Below are 18,218 nucleotides of genomic sequence, written 5' to 3'. Positions count from 1 at the left end.
TCCCGTGTAGTTCTGGGCTGATTTCTCACCTTTCTTAGGATCATTGAGACCCCACGAGGTGAGATCTTGCATGGAGCCCCAGTCCGAGGGAGATTGACAGTCATGTTTAGTTTCTTCCATTTTCTAATGATTGCTCCAACAGTGGACCTTTTTTCACCAAGTCTTTATGCAGCTAACGACCTCAAACAGGTGCATCTAATTTAGGATAATAAATGGAGTGGAGGTGGAGATTTTAAAGGCAGACTAACAGGTCTTTGAGGGTCAGAATTCTAGCTGATAGATAGGTGTTCAAATACTTATTTGCAGCTGTATCATACAAATAAATAGTTAAAAATCATATATTGTGATTTCTGGATTTTCTTTTTTAGATTATGTCTCTCACAGTGGACATGCACCTACGATGACGATTTCAGACCCCTCCATGATTTCTAAGTGGGAGAACTTGCAAAATAGCAGGGTGTTCAAATACTTATTTTCCTCACTGTATATATATATATATATATATATATATATATATATATATATATATATATATATATATATATATATATATAAAGACAAGTAGGCCTGTAACAATTCCAAATTTTGCTGGACAATTAATTGTCTCAGAAATAATTGCTATTACCAATATAATTCTCTCTATTTAGTGAAATAATAGTTTTATTTATTTATTACTTTTTCAAACAAATTTAAGTTTAAATGAATCCCAGGATACATCTTTTGTTATACATCACTGTTATGTTACCCAGATACGCAGGTTCACAGCCTCTTTATTATCATAAAAAAAGAAATTGAAAATAGAACATATATTCCTGCCAATAAAAAACAAAGCATTAATCATAAACAAAAAACAGAGCGTGTTTATTCTTTCTGGCTTTAGACAGCTACAGCCCAGGATGTTTGGAGTTGCTATGAAAACAAGTGACAGCTGCCGCTAGCTGAGGTTATTATAGTTTTGCATTTTTCATTAGTTTTTATTTCGTTTTGACTTTTCGTTTTCAAATTCAGTTTAGTTTTAATTAGTTTTTAAAGCGGGTTTGCTAGTTTAGCTGTTTTACCATGAAAACCCATGTGAAAGCCCATGTGAAAAAAAAAAAAAAACGTAATGTTCACTCAGCATTTTGTTTTGTTGCTAAACTGTATGTAAAATGAGGTACCATCAATGTGCTGGATTTTTCCTTAGCGGAGGGAACATTAGCTAACGTTAGCAAATAAGCCCACAGACGGCGACGTTATTGTTCATATTTTGGCACAATGTTTAGTTATGACAGTAGTGGTCATAAGTGAAAATGTTATGTGAGACGCATATTCACAAATGTGTTATGTATCTGGAATAGTTCATTAGTTATGTGTGATATCTGTAAAGCTGAACAGACTCACAGTAGTATAACGTTAACAGATTTTATTTTTAATTTTGATTCTGACTTTCTGTAAGAGACAGGACACTAACATTATTTCATGGAATGTAATTGTAAGACATATGATGTTTTTAAGAAAAGATTGCAAATAAAGCAAACTGTTGCTAAAAAGGAACTACAGGCTGTGATCACTTAGGTAACATTACTGTTGACTGTGTTTCTCCTTCCGACCAGAAATGTTTTATTTTGGCCATGCATCTCTATAGCAGCCTTGCAAACTGTTGGCTTGTTGGGTTTTGTACAATGGTTGTCATAGTGGGGTCCAGGGACCTCCAGAGGTCCTTGGGGGGGGTTCCAGGGGATCCCCAGCAAAAAGTGGAATGATTTATTTTCACTATAATTCCATCCATAAGTAACACAATGTATGACTATTTTGGTATGGCTGTCATAGACTTTTTGTAATAAAACATCTAAAAGCAAAAATCCTATCAGGTCTAAATCTAATCAAATGGGGGTCTGTGGTCTAATTTGTGTCAGTTTAGGGGTCCTTGATGTCAAAAAGTTTAAGAACCACTGGTGTACAACAACCATAGCAACACACAGAGCTGACCGCCAGCCATAAACAGGCAAGAGGCCGTACATTTTCGCACACAGTAAAAACCCTGATTGAGATGCATATCACGAATGTGCTGTTTAGATGTCCAAAGAATGCTTCTAAAACCCAAATAATACTGGCATAACCCACATGTATTAATCGGAAAAGGCTAAATTCGAAAAAAGGCCTTATTCAGAATATCCAAACAGAATATGCTGTTTACATGACCTGTATCAAATTCTGAATATTGCCATATTCTGAATAGTGGAATATATAGTGTGTATGTAAACACAGTCACTGACAAATCTAATGAGTGGTGGAGTAGGCAGAAGTATGGCTACCTGTGGCAGTGGAAATTTGGCTTGAGCATGTGCACCCAGTTCCACAACAATTTATAAAATAAATACATATTACAGAGTGTGTGTGTGTGTGTGTGTGTGTGTGTGTGTGTGTGTGTGTGTGTGTGTATATTTGTACCAACCATTAAGGTAAGCTAAACAAAAAAGAAACACCTACCACTGTGCCAGTAGTAGCAAAGCAGAATAGAAAACTTAAATAGTGAAACAAGCCCATCAGAGACAGGCAGAAACGTCTAGAGGCCTACAGCTGGGCATAAAGGTTTTCTCTAGACGTCTGACTGGGTCAATATCTAGTCTCCTCTGTAGAAATCAATAGCACATGCCTGTGGAAGTGACAAACTTCACGCCAAAGGAGCAGAATATCTGTGGACACCCTACATGAAAAGGAAATGTGTCAAATATCACATGTTGCTACACAAGACTTTGATATATGGATAATAACTTCTCACAGGATTGCATGGGCTTACATGAGAGAGCTCCGACAGATACACAAAGGTAATGACCAACATATCTGCACAGATACAAGCAGCCAATATCATGTGCCTTCTGAGCAGGAAGTAATTTTGGGGGTAAGCAAACAGCTGCTATGCTTAAACAATTTTCACAGTTCCTGCTTGGTGCGACAGTGTTAGGGCCTTTATCTAATATTGACTAATACCTACACAGAGAAATTCCCAAGTAGCATAGCTCAGCAGCTCAAAATCGAATGTTTAGACAATTAGAATTAATCAAATTCAATCAAGGGGAAATAATGAAGAACCAATTACATCTTTAATCAGTGAGTAAGCGACTGAAACATTCTTTGTTTACTCAATAAATCAGTTGTGATAAAGAAATATTAAGGTTTAGTGACATTTCAGTGGCAGACTCCCAGCTAATTAATGCATTAGTACTCTGAAGCTATCAGGAAAAATTACTTTTGGAAAACAGTATACTAGCATGTGTTCCAGCACTCTCTTGCAGAATGTAGCAATATCCACGTGTTGTGGACATACAGTATAAGAATGATCTATGAGTTTGCCAATTTATTGGGCCAATAGTGGGATATATTCAACCTTCAGAAGAGGTGTGTGAATGCTCTGGTTTTTAGTTCAAGATGTATTTCAAGTCTGTAAAGTTTAAGTGCCACATCAAATTCATACGGGAAAAAAAATATGTATATTATTAAATTGTTCGCTTTGTCCCGTTGCCTGTCAACAATGAGAGTATGACATGTCACGTGTCAGGGACTAAGAACAAGAGGAAATCTTCAGTTGACATTCATGTAGAACCATTTGAACATATCACTGCCTCAGGACAGAATATGTACTACAGCTGGATTACAGAGGTACACAGATGTTATTGCTTGAGTTTGAGCTTGATGGGACAAGTGCCTCAAAAATGAGAGTCCCCCCCCCACTTAACACCCCCGGCCCGATGTTCCGTTGCAGCTGGTGTGATCCCATCTAAAGTTTGTAAATTACATGTACAGTCATTTAACATTAATACTACTACTGTTCTTTATAGGTGTATATAGCAACACAAACCGCGTTGTTATGAAACTTTGCCCTGTAACAACTTGAAGTAGCCATGTGGTTAAAAAGCATGCATGTCAGTGATCAACGCCTGGCACATTAAGTTCAAACAAAATCAATGAAACCTGCAGCCCTATCTACAATAGTCAATCAATTATGTTTATAAGGGAGTTAAATGTTCCATAAACACACATTCAAACACTTTGAGGTTTTTATTTAATGTGTTCACTTTTTTTTAAAAGAGAGAAATTAGTTGCCCCTTAGCTGGTATCACATTTAATACCCACCCCCCATTCAAAACAAATTTTACATACATGCTAAACGTTATAAGCCCAGTCAGAGCACCACGTACATACACTACATACACCTTGGCCAGTGTTCAGTGTCATGTTAACTGGTCTGTGGCTTTCTGACTATTGTGCAGTTCTCCAATTACCCTTCTGTCCAAATTCAAAATGATCCAATTTGTATATCCACCATGTGGCTTGCGAATTATGTGGTCCAGGTGCGTCTGGGTGACTGATGGGCCTCACTTCATACAGCTTTTATTGACATAACCACTCCATTGCCATTAAAATGTCTCTCTTTATTAGCAAATCCAGCAGACAACACTGAGATATCTGGGATTCAACTTCTGCCACAAGGTATTTTAATGTTTCTATTTGTCTCCTGAAAGTGCGACATAATGGCACTGAGCAGTCTCACTGTGCCGATATATTGGTGGGTCACTTATAGACCCACGTAGCCAGACCCACCTCCACACTTCCATTTTAGCGCTGTGCAGTCCCTCCAGGAATTCAATTCACACAAATTTAACCAGTCACCGTGAATTCGGTGCGACGCACAATTGTGACCAATCACCGCAACTTTACCGCAGATTTGACCAATAACCAGAGTTTCCCACGACTTCAACCAATCACAGCAGTCCCACGTGCAGACTTTGTGTATGTGACATTGAGAGCCACTGACCAAGCGGGAGTGAGAACGGGTTGACGTAACACACGTACGTCGCCGAATTCTATTCCTTGTTTCTGATATGAAGACAAGACGTGTGTGACTCAAACATCTCACGTTTTCCAACAAAACGTACAGCGAAAGACATCAAAGTCCGCTTTAACAATTGTTCACACTAAAGTTGCTGAAAGCTGCTGCTGTTTCAATCCTGTCGGCTCTCTGCAGCGGGCGGGGCTGCTGCTCAGTTCACCCCCGGGACTGACGCGCGCACACACACAAACACACACGGTGGATGCAGGAAAACCGGAGAGGAGACGTACACGATGACCTAAACTGAGGACAGCTACGCTCGTTATTGTAAGTGCAATGATAAGTTAAAGTCCAATAAATACTTTATCAAACCGTATGAATGTGTGTCCCAGGCCAGGATAGGAAATTAACCAACAATGAAAAGATCATCAAGCCATTGACAGATATGTTAAAAAAATGTTGTCTTAAATCCACCAGACCAGAGTAGTTTTATTCTGTCAGATACAAGTTTCCTTTTATTTTTAAATTTTAAAAATCACAACTTTTTTTGCAATTTTCACTGTCTCTCGCAACTTCATTGCAACAAAAATACAAAAGACATTATTCCTTATGCATTTACAGTGAGTGAGCTGACGATAACGATATAACTTTACGTTAAGAGTCAAAACTCTGAAACAGCTCAAATCATGTCAGTGAAGTTAACACTTACTCTTCGTCATCCCATATGCAAAGAGATCTCTCCATCGCATTTCATCCTTGGCAACATGCTGCACATCTCCCTGTGACAGGTGCATCTTATCCAGCAGCTTCTCCAACTTTTAGACACACACTGGTGTGTCTAAAAGTTGGAGCCATTTGTAACTTTTTGGGGGCCCTATGCAAAACCTTCTTCTTAAGGACAGCACTGCTGTTGTAATCTTCCCTTTTGTTTGTGATTCAACTCTCTATTTTTTTCAGAGTAATTTAAATAAAAAGTTTGATGATTGATCATGTAATCATTTAAATTAGATTTAAAATGTAAGTAGTAGTATAGTAGGTTTAGTATAAAAGGAAAAATTCACAGTTCAAGGTGTTTTCACTGTTATTTTCAAATTCAATAATTGCAACATCTTTCCAAAAGTCAATGAGTAATCGTGTTAAAGTGGTGGGTCAGAATTATATACACAAGCGTGCAGCGGCCTCTAATGTAGCTGTCATTTAACTAAATGTTCATTATGTGTTCGCCTGTTGCTTATAGCCTTCTTGTTTTTGTTACAAAATCTATATACTGACTGTAAAATGTGAAGTTTGACTGCTATCGCTAGTGTTTCTGTTCAGGTGCCTTCAGTGTTATTTCAAAGCTCAGACTTTCTACTGTTTAGCAATACCAAACACGTCATGTCATGTTTTGATCACAACTTCTTATATTTACGAAATTTACATTTTTACGACTTTATTGTTAAAACGTCTTAATAAGTTAATTGTGTTTTGTATGTACAGTCAATTCTGTAAAGTGCCCTTGGGTTTCGTAAAAGGCGCTATATAAATACAAGTTATTATTATTATTATTATTATTATTATTATTATTATTATTAAGACCGTTTCGACAACATACAATTGGTTCATGGATTCTGAAAGCCAAAGATTAATGTTTTCAAACTAGTTTAACATTTACATCTTCTATAAATAGAAAAAAAAAAGCAATTTGCTCAACAACACCGTGGGTTGCCCATGGTACCGGGGGCTCTCGGGTTCAAGAGTTTAATAGAAATTGCAATTGCATGCAAGCATAAAAGAGAACTCAAGTTTAAATGAAACAATGAGTGGTTATTATTAAAGATGGCTCTGAATTAGTCATCAAATCAATTTCTGTACGTTTTTAGTCAACCACTTTCTCTAGATGAAATTACAAAATGTACCCATATTTTTTCTCATGCTGGTGTAGCCAGATAAAAGTATCAAACCACCTGTTTAAAAGGCATAATACAGGAAATGACGTTGGTGACTAATGAAAAAGCCCTGCCTACTGTCAGGTGCCAAAGGACATAATAGTTGAGTAGGCAGTCTTTCAAAGTGGCCCAAGCCACATTTGGTACACACTGCAAAAAGAGTGTGACCACCTCTGAATGCGGTCTGAGTGATCGGATCTAATGCGTCCTCAATGCACCCTGGGTGCATTCAGAACTGTCCTCAGAGCTGTTCAATTGTGAGCCGATCTCTCAGGACGGATTTTAAAACTAGGTAAGAAGAACATGTTCATGGATCTCACCTGCCAAAAAGTCTGAGCTTATTTCCAGTGGAGGGGCTTTGCCTTCCAAAATATCTCGAGTTAATACATTGTGATGAGTGCATAACCTGAAATGTGGCTGTTTAATGCCGTCGGCCTGAATGGGGAAATCAATAAAGCAGTGGACAGAACGGGCTTGTTTGCCGTTCCATCAAACATCCCCCTGAGAGTGGGCCTCCATGCTCATTAATGAAGACAAACAGACATTAATACTGATACAACTATGTATCCAGGGACAGATGAGATATTGATTGTCTTCTGATTTTCTTAAGGATATTGACTCATTAGGCTCATATATCTAAATGCTTAATTCTTTGAGGTGAGGTGAACTTATTCAGCATGCTTCCAAGCATATTATGGATAAAACACCTTTCACAGTCAACAGTGTTTCCCACACATAGACTAATGTGTGACGGTGCGCCGCACTATCAACACCGGCCGCCGCACATTGCGTTTCGTTATTATTTTTTAAACGCTATTTAAAACACGTTCAGCTGCATTTCCTTTAACTGCTCTCCTCCGTCTCTCTGGTGTGTTTGGTGTTTTTAGCCCCCAACATCGCCTTCCAAGCAGCGCTGCAATGGTTATGTTTAGGGTTAAGGCATGGGTTAAGTGAGGGTTAGCTGCCTGGAAGGCAACGTTGGAGGCTTAAAACACCATCGAGCCCACCGAGCACACAGCGTCTGTCTCCGTAAAGGAGAGAAGACGGCTGGCGAAATTCACTAGTTCACGAAAGGTTGGTATCTATCTATCACACACTAAAAAGTGCTATACAAATATTTTATATTCTGAATACAATGTTGAGTCCCGACCCGACTCTTAGCAAACAAGTGTTTGTGCCTGCTTTAGAAAGTTAACTAGTCGCAAGTTTGCAGTAAAATGCAGTTGGCTTGTCGAGGTCAAAACACTATATGTAGCAGCTGTGAAACAAATAAACTTATTATAAATAATGTTATGTCATTTTTTTACTCTTACACTGAATGTTTGCTGCTTAAATCCAGATGAGTATTGAAAAGTATTTTCCGCGACTGAAAAATCATCACCAAATTTCTCTCTCATATTGCTAGATATCAAAGCAATATGAGAGAGAAATTTGGTGATGATTGATCGTTGTTTAGGTACATTAAACCACGTTAAGCTTTTTTTTTTTTCTTCGCCATAGGCGCCAATAAAGAAGAAAACGTTAACGTGAGATAACTTCTATAATCGTTGGATTTCTGGGTTTTTTTTTGACAGTCTTAAGTATTCATGACAAGATATGGCCATGAGAAATTTGGTGATCATTGATCGTTGTTTGTTCGTAAAAACCGAAGTAGCACAAACAGTACAAACGATTGAGACCATTTTGGGGAACTTTTCACATTGATGGGGGGCTGGGTGATGTCATGCGCGTAATAAAGCTTAATAATTTAAAAAACATAGTAGCACAAATTTTTTTTAAAAGCACAAATCAGCACAAACGTAGAACAAACGATTGAGACCATTTTGGGGAGATTTGGACATTAATGGGGGGCATGGTGACGTCACTGGCCAGAAAATGTAAAGTTTAATTACTTAAAACTAGGGCTGTCAATCGATTAAAAAAATTAATTACATACTCTGTAATTAATTGAAATGAATCGCATACATAATTAACGGTGCCTGAACCGATACTTTTTAAGAAAGTAAAAAAAGAAAAGAAAAAAAAAAGGGTACTAAACAACAGTTGGTGACATTAAAGAACGGCTTGTTTATTGCTAAGGCCATATGGTCAAAATTAAATGATTTAATAATAATGTATAACAATAACAATAACTTATTTCACTAATAAATTGCTGTTGAAGGACAAAAACAACCACCAGGTGGGAAAAGGACATTTACAATAACTTCAAATACACTACGAGGCTGTAGTTTACCAGTTTCATTGAACGCACCGTCTGTGTTGTTTTTCCGACGGCTAAAACACAGTCAAACTTTACACCGTTTAGCATTAGCTGTCAGCATTTTAACCGTGTTTAATCCAGCTACTAGCTAGTGGTAAGCTAACGTTAGCTGCTGTCGAGTATAGTGTTAACTAGCGTCACGTGCAGCGGTGTTTGTGTTGCCTGTATCGTCTGTTTCAGAGCATCAGAGAGAAGAGGGCAGACATATCAGTGGCAATAGATTTCGGTAGCCAGGGTTGGCAGGAAGAAGATTTTTTTAAGTAAATGTTCCAATTAATGATCCAGGCAGCACATTCTTGTCTCCCTCCTTCATTTTACAGTCCAATGGTGGCTAGAATGGCTGGAATGGATTAATCTGCGTTTTTTTTTTAACGCGTTATTTTGACCGCCCTACTTAAAACCCTTAACACCACAAACGATCATTTTTACGGCACAAACGTAGCACAAAACGAATAGCAGTGTTTTTATTGGATGACATGGGGGGGCCAGCTTCACGCAGGTATGTAGGCGGGGTGGAGAGACTACAAATACTATGAGAATCGCCGATCCGCTTTTGATTGATTTGGATAGATTTTCGATTTAGAATTGACTAGCTCGGGCCCTAAAAAAGTTTGTTGCTTGGTAAAAGAAAAGTAGGTTATACAATATTTTTTTACTGCTAGTTAACTTGTCAGTGATAACTTTGCACTAGCAAGTTGTTTTAAAAAGAGGGAGACCCAGACCACCTGGTCTTCTAGAGCAGGGGTCTTCAATGTTTTTTATGCCAAGGACACCCTAACTGAAAGAGAGATGGAGCAGGGACCCGCTAATAGGTCCATGGTGACCAGCCTCCCCGTTTTTAAATATGCATTAAAAACTTAAAAAATGAGTAAAGCATTTTCAGGAAAAACTGGGTAACAGAGTTGACTTCTCAATCGCGTTGTGCTTGTTTGCCGCTCCCTCTCTTTTCTTGATCGCCCTTTTTTATACAGTCCATGATGGCCTCACACACACACATGAGAACCAAGAGGGTAAGCTTCGCTTCAGAGCTCGAATCTCCTATGGCGCCATTTTGATGCTACAAAGCGATCACCCGACGTTAGCATTCCATTGACTGCCATTCATTTTGACATCACTTTGACAGCGAATAACTTTACATCTGAAGCGTTTAAAGACTGTATTTGTCCACTGTTTATTTCTAAAGAAACACGACAATGTATAAAAGGCTCCATTACTTTGTACCTCACGTTATGGCTCCGTAGCAGACGTTTTTGTAAAAATAGGCTAACGATTGTGTCATAACCACGCGACGTATTGTCGCATAGTAAAGGAATTACCGTATAGTACAGGAGAAGCTCGCAGTCAGTTTGGACTTACATTAGCCGTTTAAGTTTAATTACTAATGTTAACTAGCATTTTAGTTAGCAATAATTAGCCTGTGTCCATGTTATCTCCTTACATATACCTACGCTCTCTGTCTCTGCAAGATTGGGAATGATTGAGATTTCTCTTGGCACAGCTACCAGAAGACTTCCAACTTTCAGACACGTTGCTCACGTCACATTTACGTCGTCTCTCTCAGTTGGAGGCTGCGCAGTAACACTCAGCGCTCACCGGAAAAGTGCTTCTGAAGGCCTTCACTGGTCTCCGTCCAGAGCAACGGGATCTGTTGGTCCATTCTTATATACAGTCTATGGTGAGAACACTTAATTGTAAGAATTCTGCTCTGCAGGGTTTGGTAAACTTTTAGGCCTACTTTAGAGCAGCTTTTATTTACATGATCTTTGTATTTCCATTTTGTGTAGTACTGTATCCAATATTAGGCTACATATGGTTTTACATTAGTCACTTTCTTATAAAATGTAAGATTTTAGGCCTTAGTTTAATCATTTCAATCCGAAAAAATTAGTTAGGCTAGTAGGCTACCCAATTTACCAGTATGTCTGCACATTACAGCACAGCAACAGTTACAATGGTCGAATTACATTAAACTGGAATAGTACCCTTTTTCTTTAAGAGTTAAGAGCATTGGATAGGCCTATTTTAATGATATATTGGGGGCTAAACTCTAATTGTTCCCGGTTTTCATTTTAGAAATCTGGCCACCTTATTATATATGTGAATGCGCTTGAACCCTCTGAGACCGAGCTTGTCATATACGATAATAATAAGCGAAGTTTATTGATAATTTAATAACATAGGTAAACGCCGGCCCCTTACCATCTTCGTCTTCTGAAAGCTAACAGCTGTGCCGGTCCGATGCGGTCCTATCCCCGGTGAGATCGTAGCCCTTAAAAAAGCGCTTTTATCCAGTCTGGAACACGTGCTTCTTTTCGTGGACTTGTGTACATTAAATCCATACTCTTAGATCCAGTATTGATAGCCTTGTTGCCCATATTTTATCCATTATCCATTAACGTTTACTGTCGTTAGCTGTGTTGCTAAAAACCGTATTAGCATTCCCATGAGAGTCTAACCAAATGTCCAAATTGGAGGTTTGTTTACATCTGTGTGAGGCGGGTCAATGCGTATACTTTACTTCCCTTCAAATACAGTCTGAAAACACAAAGGTAACTGACCCAAATGCCTTTTGGCTCATTGCAGACAGGAACTGCTTTGCTTACAAGTTTAAAGGCATACTATGCAAGATTGGTACCTTAATATAACGACTTTGAAGTAATTTTGATGCTAAATGAACTCGTAGTAGGGCAAATCATCCCGATAGCAAAGCAGGGGGGGGGACACCGCTGGCAAAACCAGCAATGCAGGTTTGAGAGGTGGTGCCCCGCAAATATCGCGAGAATCACGACTTGCCTTACGGCACAACGTTACATACATCAACAACATATAAGAAGCAGCGTCTATGGAAGACAGTAGCACGCATTTCAGATGTGAATCATGACAGAGTCGACAAAGAAAACGAAGAAAGCGCGGTCGGAAGAGTCAAGGAAAAGAAAACGAGAAACTGACCACATGAGGAACCGGACAAGAGTCCCACTTGGCCAGGCTTTCACTCTTTGGCAAGAGCTAAACAGTCCTTCCAGAAAAATGTGGAGTTCTTTTGTGATTGTTGTGGGCAGAAATCCTTGATTTATGCGGCACGTTTTCTTAAAAAATGCGATGGAATATGTGGGATATTTATGCAATTTTATGCGATGTTCAGAATAGCAGTGTGTTTAAAAAAGTGAATAATGCTCAAAATCCTTAGAATAGCTTTTAATTCCATAATATCAATGCAATTGGAACACTGCACATTCAATTCCAAATCAAAACATGACCAAAATTGATCAAGTTTGTGTTATACCTTTACAGAAAGTGAAGAAAACGGAATATTATGCTGTTGCATTTTTCTTTAACAAACTCAAACATTTACTGTATAACCTGAAAAATGTCTCAAGGGTTTGCTTTACTTTGAATCACTGCACTAATATTTAGTTGCATAACCATTATTTCTGAGAACTGCTGCACATCTGTGTTGCATGGAGTCGACCAACTTCTGGCACCTGTGAACAGGTATTCCAGCCCAGGACCATTGAACTACATTCCACAATTCCTCTGCCTTACTGGGTTTTGCCTCAGAAACAGCATTTTTGATGTCACCCCACAAGTTTTCTATGGGATTGAGGTCTGGGGATTGGGCTGGCCACTCCATAACATCAATCTTGTTCATCTGAAACCAAGACTTTACTCGCTTACTGATGTGTTTTGGGTCATTGTCTTGTTGAAAGACCCATTTCAAAGGCATTTCCTCTTCAGCATAAGGCAACATGACCTCTTCAAGTATTTTGATGTATTGAAACTGATCCATGATCCCTGGTATGCGATAAATAGGTGCAACACCACAGTATGAGAAACATCCCCATAACATGATTTTTGCACCACCATGCTTTACTGTCTTCACAGTGTACTGTGGCTTGAATTCAGTGCGTGGGGGTCGTCGGACAAACTGTCTGCGGCCCCTACACCCAAAAAGAACAATTTTGCTCTCATCAGTTCACAGAATGTTGCGCCATTTCTCCTTTGGCAAGTCAATGTGTCCTTTTGGCAAGTTTCAACCTATTCAGTACATGTCTTTTTTTCAGCAATGGGACTTTGCGGGGGCTTCTAGCTGATAGCTTTGCTTCACATAGCCTTCTTCTGATCGTAACAGTATTCACAGGTAACTTTAAGTCGTCTTTGATTTTCCTGGAGCTGATCATTGGTTGAGCCTTAGCCACTTTGGCTATTCTTCGATCCATTCGAATGGTAGTTGACCGTTTTTTCCCACGTCGTTCATGCTTTGGATGCCATTTCAAGGCATTTGAAATCATTTTGGCTGAGCAGCCTATAATTTTCTGCACTTCTTTATGTTTTCCCCTCTCCAATCAACTTTTTCATCAAAGTCCGCTGTTCCTCAGAGCAATGTCTAGAACGACCCATTTTGCTGAGTATTTCAGTGTGAAATGCACTATAACCAGCATGCACAACATTTGCTTCCTTCCTTAAATATGGACCATAATTGACACCTGTTTCTTCACAGAATCAATCTCCTCACTAACTGAACACAACACTGCTATTATTTTGAACATGCCCCTTTAAATTACAGATTAAATTACACAGAATAAGCAGCATGCATGTCATGACTGTTGGCTCTGTTGGTTTTCTATGACTCTACAACACTTACTAGTAAATTATTTACCATGTAGAAATATCACTTCTACCAAAAAAAAATGGACTTTTGAGGTTAGTGATGTTGGACTGCTATTATTTTGAACACAACTGTATATGAGTCTATGTGTTTGTTTTAAATGAATATTTGAATGCCATTTTTGGCTAATTTTGACAGTCCTAGTGAAAACCATATATCTCAATCTGTTTAGGATTAAATGTTTCATTATGATCTGAGAATGTTTCCTCTTCATTGTGTTAGATAAATTATTTTAAAATCCATTGGACTGTTAAAAGTGAATTTCCCCTCTGGGATTAATAAATTATGTATTTTTCTTCTTCTTCTTCTTCTTCTTCTTCAATCATATATGAAAAATATAATGTCACTAACCTGAAAACAGGGTTGTCCTTCTGAGTTTATAAGAAGAGAACGTTTTGTAGATACAGGCTTTTCATGGGACAGCAGTAAAATGCAAAATAGGTTAATTAAAAAGAAAAACAATATAAATTAACTAATTTTTATACACCTGAAGCTGGTTTGTCATTTGTGGTTAAGAAAAAACCTGAAAACAATAACTATTTAAGAAACCTGAAAACAATAACTATTTATAGTCAAATTATTTATAGTTTTATATGAATGTAATTTGGTATCGTTTGCTAGGCCTATAATTATGGCCTACTATTTAATGACTTGCTAAAAAGGAGTAGTACATCAAAAACGTGTTATCTTAATGCTAGGCAGGGTTTGAATTCCTATTGTTCCTTTTCTGCTGCCACTTATTGCTACAGTATTAGCTAGTAGCATTCCCGCTGTTACTGTAACACTGTAGTAGCAGTGTTTCTGTGTGCAACTGTTGCCATTCAACTTGCCCCAGTGATATGGCTGTTGATGCACCCGCGTGCTAACGGACTGCACGCGGGTGCAAGGGACAAGAATTAGCATACTTATAAAAGACAAAAGAGAGATTTTTCGCGCTGTCTTCTCAAATATGACTTGAGTGCGACAGTTAGGAAACTCAGAGGAGGGTTGACGACCCCAGGTGGTGTTAATCCTCTCCCCCTCCTTTCTGGGGGGGGTTAAAGGACCGGTTTTGCCCTGGCTTCTGTGGAGAGAGCCTAATCTGCTGCGTTGCTGTCTGGACTCTGGATTTACAAACACATATATAGAGGCCTTAATAGAAATATAGGCACAAGGATTTTAAAGGTTATACTATAACAAGTGAAAAATAACACAAGTCGTTGCAAAAATATTGCGGAGGCAAGCTGTTTTAAGCAGCTAGAATGAGGCTGGTGAGGTAAGGTCGCCGTGCTAGTCAGACGTGAATAACTGCGTATTCCACTGCGTATTCCACTCACCTGAGGCTTCAAACTGCTGCCTTTAGGATGCCTTAGTCAAATATATATCCCAATTAACAGCCCACGATGCTGCTTTATAAAAAACTGCTGTCTATAGATCAGTCATAACAGTTCTCCCTGCGCAAAATGAGACGGTGGTCCGCAGCTGACTTGTTCCATGTAGTTGGGAGCTTTATCGGGATGTTTATCCGGTCCGGCAGCCTAAGCTGTTGGCCCAAGCTACCAGCAGCAACAGCTGAGCCGTTATGTTTCCTCCGGGCTGGATAGAGACTTAAATCTCAGACAGGTTGGTCTCTTCTCAATCTCATTAATAGCAACGGGTCTGGATTACTGTGACCAGCAGGCAACGACACGCAGTCGGAGGGGAGAAATAGAACCGCGGCGGCCTCGACAGCAGGAGCAGGGAGACTCGGTCAGTGCTCCGCTGAAGCTCGGCTAGTTAAAATGCCTTCCCAGTGTCCAGTAGAGTATATTCCTTCCACGGAGGTACTCCAGTATCGTCAAGGGGTCCTGCTTGTGTCTGAGTTTTCGGCCTCAACACAGCAGCTCTTTCTTCCTGACAAGCATCCAGTGTCCAATCACAGCACTGCATTTAGAGAGGGGATGGAGGATAAAAAAGGAGTGGATCATAACGGACTGGAGTCTGGACTGGACGACAGGACTGGTGGATTGAGGACCTCAGTAAATCAAATTACCACAAACTTTGCCACACAGTGAACCCAGGCCCTTGGAGTATTGTGGGCTGTAAAAATAATGTAATTCAATTTTATTTGTAGTGTCAAATTTCACCAGAAGTTATCTCAAGACACTTTACAGATAGAGTAGGTCTAGACCACACTCGATAATTTACAAAAACACAACAATTCCAACCTACAAGAAAGCATAAGGACTCCGGTGAAGAAGCTCCCCGGAGCTAAGTTAGTAACATGCATTAATGGGACATGAATGCACACAGATGGAAAGAGAGAATAGAGGAGCTCAGTGTGTCATAGGAAGCCCCCTGCAATCTAAAACAATAGCAGCCTAACTAAGAGCAGGTCCAAGGCAAACCTGCGCCAGCCCTTACTATAAGCTTTATCAAAGACAAGAGTTTTAAGCTTATTCTTAAATGTGGAGATGGTGTCTGCTTCCCGAACCACAACTGGGAGCTGGTTCCACAGGAGAGGAGCCTGATAGCGGAAGGTTCTGGCTCCCATTCTACTGTGGAGACTCTAGGAGACAATAACTCTGCATTCTGGGGCCGCAGTGTTCTAGTGGGGCAATAGGGTACTATGAGCTCTTTAAGATATGATGGTGGTTGACAATTCTGATCTTTGTAGGTCAGGAGAAGGATTTTAAATTCAATTATGGATTTTACAGGAAGCCATTGCAGAGAAGCTAATACAGGAGAAATATTATCTCTTTTCTTAGTTTTTGTCATGCGCTGCAGCATTCTGGATCAATTGGAGAGTCCTAAGGGACTTGTTTGTGCAAACTGATAGTAAGGAATTACAATAGTCTGTGGCTAGCCCCCCACCCACCACCTCATTTTCTATTCTCTTACTCTATTGTGTTTTATTGTTATTGTTTTTATTGCGCCAGAACAGGTACGCAAATAATTTCACTGAACATTGTACTGTGTATGATTGTGTATGTGACAAATAAATTTGAATTTGAATTTAGTCCCGCACCAGCTATGGGGCGCTGGCTAGCTACAGAAGCATACAATTTAGATTCCATAGTGCGGAGCCGGGCCTTATGGGATTATTTTTGTGTCTTTAATTCCAAGCAAAACTTCTCAAGTATCAAACAAAAAACACTAACTCAAGCAAAAAGATTGTCACCTCAAATGTAAAACTTAAAACTTGCAAACAAAACATTTCTGTAAACTATTGGTCTTTTATTTTTAGTTTGATAATGTCCTTTTGTTTACAGTTCCCTCTGCTTCTTTCTCAATGATCAGTCTTTTGCTCTCTCCATCACGTTTGCAGTTTTTCTCCCAGCTTTCTCATCTGTGCTTCCAAAGTCTTTGTTTGCAATACTGAGACAAACCTCTCGCGTGGGCGGGTCTTACATTGGCTAATGAGTTTTTGGAGCATTTTTGAGTGACAGCTCAAGTGCCGCCTGCCTGCCTGACATTTCATGCAGGTAACGTTAGAGATTTTGGAGAACATACAAACCACTCTAAACAGTGGATTCCTACAAGATTAATAAAGTGTAAGTATTGATCATATATATTGTCTGAGATCTACGTTGCAAGCATGGTTACTAGACGTTTGTTGTTTCGTTGTGTTAAGTTACTAGCTAGCTAGTAAAGCTGTTTAAGTTAGCATTTAACGTTAACTAACTGCTAACGTTAAATGCTAGCCAAGCAAAGTAACTTTGGCTTACTGTAGCTACCTTACTGAGCTAATTTGCCATGGGAAACATGTAGGCTTAGTGAGGCCTTACTCAGTGGAGCTGTATTAATTATCGTCTTAATTTGTCATAATAGACTATATAGCTACGTTACTGACCTACCTGGGACAGCATCGTAGCTCTACTAGGGTCCTGCAGGTCCCACAATGTTTCATTGTTCTACAGAGAGAAGACGATAATTAATACAGCTCCATTGAGTAAGGTCTCACTAAGCCTACATGTTTCCCATGCCAAACAACAAACGTCTAGTAACCATGCTTGCAATGTAGATCACAGACAATATATGTGATCAATACTTACACTTTATTAATCTTGTAGGAATCCACTGTTTAGAGTGGTTTGTGTGTTCTCCAAAATCTCTAACGTTACCTGCATGAAACGTCAGGCAGGCAGGCGGCACTTGAGCTGTCCAGAAACTCATTAGCCAATGCGAGAGGTTTGTCTCAGTATTGCAAACAAAGAGTAAGTACGTAGTAACGTAACTACAGTAAGCCAAAGTTACTTGGCTTGGCTAGCATTTAACGTTAGCAGTTGGCTAACGTTAAATGCTAACTCTTACGCCATCTTCCCACTGGCCCTTGAAATCAGCTCTGTAATACGCAATACGCCCCCAACGGACGTCGTACTACACCGTTGAAAAGCGTCGGAAGTGAGTAGAACAAAAATGGCGGAGACACTAGAACCATAAACAGTATATAAACTGGACCAACAGATCCCGTTGCTCTGGACGGAGACCAGTGAAGGATATTAGAAGCACTTTTTCGGTGATGGCTGCACAGCCTCCAACTGAGCTCGAAGACGTAGATGTGACGTTAGCAAGCTGTTTGAAAGTTGTAAATCT

The 18,218-nt window shown here is 39.4% G+C and overlaps 1 protein-coding gene across 1 annotated transcript in view; it reads right to left on the bottom strand.

Annotated features, from left to right (window-relative positions):
* Positions 1 to 15,556, bottom strand: part of large1 (LARGE xylosyl- and glucuronyltransferase 1) — a 217,193-nt gene extending 201,637 nt beyond the window's left edge. Inside the window, exon 1 of the mRNA XM_031316902.2 lies at positions 14,981 to 15,556. The gene's annotated coding sequence lies outside the window, so the exon portion shown is untranslated. The remainder of the gene's footprint in view (positions 1 to 14,980) is intronic.
* Positions 15,557 to 18,218: the final 2,662 nt, after the last annotated feature.

This window comes from Sander lucioperca, chromosome 20, assembly GCF_008315115.2.
Source record: "Sander lucioperca isolate FBNREF2018 chromosome 20, SLUC_FBN_1.2, whole genome shotgun sequence".
Classification (NCBI taxonomy): Eukaryota; Metazoa; Chordata; class Actinopteri; order Perciformes; family Percidae; genus Sander; species Sander lucioperca.
The sequence above is the reverse complement of the archived record's forward strand: the minus strand, read 5'-3'. Positions and strand labels throughout refer to the sequence as shown.